This window comes from Orycteropus afer, unplaced genomic scaffold (genome assembly GCF_000298275.1).
Source record: "Orycteropus afer afer isolate SDZICR_OR568_19922 unplaced genomic scaffold, OryAfe1.0 scaffold00053, whole genome shotgun sequence".
Taxonomy (NCBI): Eukaryota; Metazoa; Chordata; class Mammalia; order Tubulidentata; family Orycteropodidae; genus Orycteropus; species Orycteropus afer.
This window is the reverse complement of record NW_006921640.1, coordinates 6,434,308-6,442,154: the sequence shown is the minus strand read 5'-3', so window position 1 is coordinate 6,442,154 and position 7,847 is coordinate 6,434,308. Positions and strand designations below refer to the sequence as shown.

Genomic DNA, 7,847 nt, shown 5'->3' with positions numbered 1-7,847 from the left:
AGCTTTATTTTTATATTTTAGTGTATACACATATCAGTGAATGTACAATGTATATGTCTGTAGGATTAGAAATTTGTATACGTGTACTTTAGGAACCCTGATGGCACAGTGGTTAAAATACTCAACTGCTAACCAATGGTTGGCAGTTCGAACCCACTAGCAACTCTGTGGGAGAAAGAGAATGGCAGTCTGCTTCCTTATAGATTTGCAGTCTTGGAAACCCTTTGGGGGCAGTTCTACTCTGTCCTATAGGGTTGTTATGCGTCAGAATTGACTTGATGGCAGTGAGTTGTTTGTATATATGCACCTTTGGGCTTACAACTAAGAGTTTATCTGTATAGGCTTCTTATTATATGCTATTTGGGACAAAAGTCCTGTCTTATTTATCTTTATATCTCCAGTGTAGAGTACTGTACATAGCATATTATAGGTACTCATGCTTGAGTTGAATTGAATGGGTTGCGAGAATGAATATCCTTATAGATGTATCAGTAAAATGTGAGTGTATTTATACATTGGTGTGTAGGTGTTTTTCTGAGCGGCAGTGCATATGTGTATTTGAGGAAATGAGGAGGGGAAGATTAATAGGAATATGTTTGGCAGAGGAGGGGTAATGGAGAAAGGAAGCAAGTGAGAATAATGAACATATGTGAATGTCTCCATTGCTCTGCACACACACACTGTCAGTTTTCAAAATTAGAACTGGTCTTTTTCCCTTCCTATTGGCACTACCTAAATCCTCTAGCACTGTAAGAAAGTTTCACTTGGAGAGGTAGCTCAGGCCTATTTTTTCCCTTTCTGTGGAGGAGTATGGGAAGCTGGTTTTATGCTTCTAATAAATTACACTTTCCTTCCTTTCTTAGACTCTCAAACTCTCACTCCAAAGAACATACAAAATAGGGACTGGAATAATTGGTTCAACAAAAACCTCTGGGGCAGTGAAATAATCAGTTTTCTTCTTGGCCATGGAATCTCAAACATCATAGTTAGACACCTTTTGCACATTTGAGGAGAAGAAGAATTAAAAAATTAATTTCTTCACTAATTAACTGCCACCTGGGCTACTAGGGTCTTCAAATAAATAGCAAGAGACAAACTCAGAATTTATTAATGAAACTAGAATAAAACCTACAGAATTCAGAGGATGAAAACATCTGGGTTCAAAAGTTTCCCAAACTCTTTCTCTCTCTATCCAAGTCCTATCACTCATCCATTGCCAAATCATCAGCACCACTGCTTTTCTGAAGCCCAGTGATCTTATTCCTCCAAATCCTACTTCATCCATAGTCCATGCTGTATCATATAACCTTTTCAGTGTTGTTGTTTTTAATGCTCTCTGGTTGTTTTTGTTAATTTTATCTTGCCATGTAGATTATAATCACTTTCTCTTATATAGAACCAGCAAGTACAGGTTTCATGGCAGGTCCTCAATAAACATCTGTTGATGGAACAGAAAGAAGCTTCAGAAGTCAGAGAATTTTAGAACTAAAAGGAATACTAAAGATATTTTCATTCAATCCCCTTGTTTTACAAAAGATAAGCAGAGGCCCAAAGAGGAAATATTCACAGATTTAAAAACAGAACCAAAACCAAAAAACCACTGGTTCCAAACTATCTGTTCAGCTCAATTCTATACTTAGTTCCTCACCAGAGCCTTCCCTAGCCTGACCTCCAGCCCTACATTGTGAATAGGCTGCTGCCCTAGCTTTGGCTTAACAGTGGAAAGAAGGAAAGTTTAGGTTCTAAGACCACAATCAAGCTTTCAAAAGGAGGTTAGGAGGCCCTATCATGGTGCCCAATGACACTGACTTGAAGGGGAGAGGATGGTCAGCAAGGAGGTAGGAGTAGGAGAGGAATGAGGCTGGGAGGATGAGGAGTACCATTCACACTAATACCATAATCTTGAGAGGGTCAATCAAAGATCAAGTCTAACTGGAGTTAAAGCATATCCAGTTCTTTCCCAGAACACATCTAGAACCAAGTAGAAACTGACAGGGGTAAAAGGGTAGAAGAGAAATAGAATGAAAGTCAGGCTACCTCACTTCTGGTTTTGGCTCTACCCTTGACTAGAAATAAAATTTTGGCAAATCATTTAATTGTCAGGTCCTTAGTCATATTTAGAGTCTTATATTCTCTGGTTTAGAAAAGTTTTCATGCCCCAAATTTGCAATGAGGTTCTTCATCTTAAAGAGCTGGAAAACTAACTATCTATTCAAATGGAAATATTAAAATATCTTCTCTTGCAGACTGCTGCAGTCTGTTTATATCACAGTTTACTCAGAGCCTGCTGTTAAATCAAAATTCTACAGTTGTTATTTTAAGTCTGTTGACACTGCAGTTACATATTTCACTATGTGACATCATTACAGTATAGGAATAAGGCAACTTTTAGGAGCACCTAAATTATGATTTATCCATGGTAATGAGGTGCTTCTTCTCAGAGCATCCTTTTAACATGTACTGTACTTCATGTATGAACCATACCCTGAGAGAAATGTTGATCTTTCAACTAAAACAGTAGATGGCAAAGAAATACATACTTTTAAAACATTCCTCCTCTCAAAATTTATAATGCCTGAATTCATTTGTGCCAAAAAGATGTGGGGGCAGCATCTTCTGACCTCCTCAAACTTCACAGGAGGGATACAGAATCAGCAGCAGCAGCCCAAGGCTTATTCCTACAAGGCTAGACACATCACCACTCTCCAACCTTTTTACCAACTCTAACACCAACCGTCCCTCCCACGGCACTCACTACTTCTGTACTGGGTTTGATAATTCATTGAAATGGGCACACAGAACTCATAGAAAATGCTCACAATTATGGGATTTATTAGGGAAGTAACTGGCTACAATTCAGGTTCAGGAACACATTCGGGATACAATTCTTCAATCAGGACAGTCACCCCTCTGCTACACCTTCAGGCATGCCTCTCTGGCCCTTGACCTCTTAGGTCTAGCTTCTGCTCTGCTCTGGCAAGTGTTAGAAAGCACTTTTAGCTCTGTCAAAATGGACACCCCACTCTGACACCCCACCCTAACACGGGGATTGGTCAGTTTTGCCATCTCACTAGGCTTAAAATGAGCCATCCCAGAGGTGGAAAGTGGGATCTCAAGATCATCAAGAAAGAAGACCCAGGAGTGGGGCATGTCCTTTGGATCTGAGATCCCTGTGTTGAATTTTCTTGATCAGAGAGAGAACAAGAGCTGAAACACTTTGCTGAGTTGTCAAGAGACTATGTGAGATGGCGGCAGAGAAACTCCAGCAGCAGAGGCATCAGAACCATAAGACCTGCACAAGACAGAGCAGTGTGCTTCCCAGTTCATGCAGCAAGAGAACTGAGTGCCTTTATGCAGGAGGCTTGCTGGTGGAGTGGGGTGCTCTCTGAGCAGCTATCTGCAGAGCTCAAAGAGCTGTGTAACACTTGTGTGAGCAGAGCAGAGGCCAGGCCATGGGGCCGAAGGCCAAACAGAGGTGTGTCTTTGGGTATGGCTGAGGGGAGGCTGTCCTATCTGAGTGTTCCCGAACTTGAATTGTAACCTGTTACTTCTCTTATGAACTCCATAATTGTGAGTATTGACTGTGAGTTCGGTGTGACCACTGGAACAAATTATTGAATCTAGCAGAGAAGTAGAGAGCACTGTGGGGGACATGGTTGAGGTCAGAAGTGGTAAATAGGTTGAAGGGTGGAGGCATGTCTGACTTCTGCTTCATAGGAATCAGCCTTGGGCTGGTGATGCTGATACTGATTCTCTCTCCCCTTCCTGAAGTTAGTGGAGGTCATAAGACGTCTCCTCCATGCTCTTTTTGCAATGAAGAAAGCTAAAGGTCCTTAAAAAGATAGGAAGACTCTACTGCACCTAACAACAACAACATTGAAGAATCAAGATAAGATAATACAATGGTTGTCTCATGTACGGCCTCAATTTCCCTTTTGAATTGAAGGATGTATTCCCCCATGTGTTAGGAGTGCTTCTGGCTGACATCCTCAGCTTGATAGAGAGACCTTTATGGGGAAGCTTGCATCCACTGAATGGTCAATGTACAAGTATAAAGGCCTGGCCCCCTCACGGCAGTGTAAGACAGGCCTGTAAGATCATGCCAGCTTCAGAGTACACTATGGGGTCATAGAGGCCTTTGTTGAGACTGACTTACAGCTTAGCTTCTTTGCCTGCCCAAAACCTGTATCTTCCTTCCTTTCCCCAGTGCTGATCCCGAGAGACCTTCCAAATAAGTGTCCTGCATGCTAATCTCTACAAAAGTCAAAATACAACAACCTTGATTATATCCTTAAATTTAGATACCATCTGTAGAATAGATTTGACACATTGAAGACCAATGACTGAAGACCAGGTGAGGTGTGGAATGACATTAAGCATATCATACATGAAGAAAGCAAATAGTCATTAAAAAAGGCAGGAAGGGATTAAAAGGCCAAAATGGATGTCAGAAGAGACTCTGAAACTTGCTCTTGAATGGAGAGTAGCTAAAGCAAAAGGAAGAAATGTTGAAATAAAAGAGCTGAACAGAAGATTTCAAAGGGTGAATCAAGAAGACAAAGTAAAGCATTATAACGAAATGTCCAAACACCTGGAATTAGAAAACCAAAAAGGAAGACAGTGCTTGACATTTCTCAAGCTGAAAGAACTGAAGAAAAAAAATCAAGCTTTGAGTTGCAATATTGAAGGATTCTAAGTATAAATATTGAATGAGGCAGGAAGCATCAAGAGAAGATGGAAGGAATACACAGAGTCACTGTACCAAAAAGAATTGGTCAATGTTCAACCATTTCAGGAAGTAGCATATGATCAAGAACAAATGCTATTTAAGGAAGAAGTCCAAGCGGCACTGAAGGGAATGGCACAATCAAGGCTCCAGGAATTGATGGAATACCCATTGAGATGTTTCAACAAACGAATACAGTGCTGGAGGCGCTTGCTCATTTATGCCAAAAAATATGGAAGACAGGACCAGGGTAACTGACTGGAAGAGATCCGTATTTGTGTCCATTCTAAATACAGGTGATCCAAGAGAATGTGGAAACTATCAAACAATATAATTAATATCCTGTGTAAGTAAAATTTTGCTGAAGATAATTCAAAAATGGTTGCAGCAGTACATCAACCAGGGCACTGCCAGAAATTCGAGCCAGATTCAGAAGAGGGTGTAGAACGAGCGAAATTTCATTGCTGATGTCAGATGGGTCTTGGCTGAAAGCAGAGAATACCAGAAAGATGTTTACCTGTGTTTTACTGACTATGAAAGGCATTTGGCTGCATGGATCGTAACAAATTAAGGATGAAATTGTGAAGAACAGGAATTCCAGAAAATTTAATTGTGCTCACGAGGAACCTATACATAGACCAAGAGGCAGTTTGTCAAACAGAACAATGGGATACTGCATAGGGGATTCCATCTGTATGCTAAGCAAATAATCCGAGAAGTTGGACTATATGAAGTAGAACATGGCATAAGGACTGAAATAAGACTCATTAATAACCTGAAATATGCAGATAACACAACTTTGCTTGCTGAAAGTAAAGAGGACTTGAAGCACTTACTGATAAAGAGCACAGACTACAGACTTAAGTATGGATCACACCTCAACATAAAGAAAACAAAAGTTCTCACAACTGGACCAACAAGCAACATCATGATAAATGGAGAAAAGATTGAAGTTGTCAAGGATTTTGTTTTACTTGGATCCACAATCAACATCCATGGAAGTAGCAGTCAAGAAATCAAACAATGTACTGCACTGGACAAATCTGCAGTAAAAGACCTCTTTAAAGTGTTCAAAAGCAAAGATGTCACTTGGAGGACCACGGTGCATCTGACCCAAGCCATGTTGTTGTTATGTGCCGTCGAATCAGACCCGACTCATAGCGACCCCTCCTTGGGTTTCTGAGGCAGTATCACTACGGAAGTAGGATTGCCCAACCTTCCTTCTGAGGAGTGGCTGGTGGGTTTGAACCGCCAGCCTTCTGGTCAGCAGTCAAGTGCCTTAGCCACTATGCTACCAGAGCTCCCGACCCAAGCCATAGCATTTTCAATACCCTCAAATGAACGTGAAAACTGGACAATGAATAAGGAAGACTGAAAAAGAATTGATGCATTTGAATTGTGGTATTGGTAAAGAATATTGAACTTTCTGCCAGAATAAACAAATACAGGAAGAAATACAGCTGGAACGCTCCTTAGAAGTGAGGGTAGAGAGAATGTCTCTTATACTTTGACCATGTTATTAGGAGAGACCAGTCCCTGGAGAAGGATATCATGCTTAGTAAAGTAGAAAACCAAACCAAACCAAACTCACTGCCGTGGAGTCAGATCTGACTCATAGCAACCCCTCCTTGGGTTTCCAAGGCTGTATCACAATGGAAGTAGATTGCCCAATCCTCCTGAGGAATGGCTGGTGGGTTCGAACCACCAGACTTCTAGTTAGCAGTCAAATGCCTTAGGCACTATGCCACCAGAGCTCCTTGCTTGGTAAAATAGAGGGTCAGTGAAAGAGAGGAAGACCCTTGATGTGATGGATAAACACAGTGGCTGCGACAATGGGCTCAAGCACAGCAACAATTGTGAGGATGGTGCAGGACCAGACAGCGTTTCGTTCTGTTGTACACACTTAACAATGGCATCTAACAACAACAACACACTAGTCTCTTTCTCAGTCTGCTTTGCTAGTAATCCAAACTGTGACAGGCAATTAGGTAATTTTTGACTATTAAAACACTTTTTTGCCACACTTGCTGAATTGATCAAAATATCTAAGTCTTCAAAGAAAAATTCTGAAAATAGAGGCATTCTGCAAATATGAATTTCAATTCAAGTCACTTTTTCACACATGGGTAAAACTTTCATAATTCTGTGGGAAAACAGATTTAAAAACTAAACACTGAAGTTTAGGGTGGGAAAAACCAGATACACTGTTATATAAACTGTTGGAGAACTTTAGAGCATTGCAAACAGGTGCTCAATAAATAATTGTTGAGCTGAATAAAGCCAACTTTTGATTGACTTATTTGGTCTTGATAGCTAGAGAAAGGCTAGATTATTTCTCTTTCTTTGCCTTTCCTTTTGATTCTTCTGGTTCATCTTTCCTTTTTCTATTTCTCTGCCGTCTTTCTTCACTTTCTTTATCATTCTCCTTTTTAGGCTCTTTTTCTTTTATTTTTCACGACTCCAATCCCTAACCGTGTTCCCAAGCTTCTCTGCCACAATTGCCCATGTTTCACATCAGAGGAGTAGAATTAGAAAAATACTGATCAGAAGGAGTCAGGATTGGTGATTCAACTTTGCCAAAAGGGTTAACTTATCAGTTAGGTTTAGAGAGGTGTGTCAGTTTGGCTAGGTTCTGATGCCTGTTTGGCTAAATACTAGTCAGTTGTGGTTATGAGGTTGTTGTTGTTGCTTGTTGTTATGTGCCACAGAGCCAGCTCCGACTCATAGCAACCCCTCCTTGGGAAATAGCTTGCCCAACCTACCTTCTGAGGAGTGGCTGGTGGGTTTGAACCACCAGCCTTCTGGTTAGCAGTCAAGTGCCTTAGGCACTATGCTACCACAGCTCCTACATGTAATTAAATCAGTTGGCCTTAAGTAAAACAGATTACCTTCTGTAATGTGGGTGGGCCTTAAGCAATCAGCTGGAGGCCTTAAGAGCAAAAAGGGAGTTTCCCTAGGGTGTTGCTGAAGGGGCAGGGAGGTGACGTCTTCCAACCTCCTCTAACTATATAGGAGGAAGACAGAATCACCATCAGCAGGCCAAGGCCTGTTCTTTTTTTTTTTTTTTTAAATTGTGATTTGGGTGAAGATTTACAGAGCAAATTCACTCTTGATACAGCAG

General features: G+C 40.9%; 1 protein-coding gene across 1 annotated transcript in view; it reads right to left on the bottom strand.

The window, feature by feature from the left end:
• Nucleotides 1–7,847, bottom strand: part of FBXO16 (F-box protein 16) — an 81,756-nt gene that overhangs the window by 70,312 nt on the left and 3,597 nt on the right. The gene's annotated exons all lie outside the window — the stretch shown is intronic.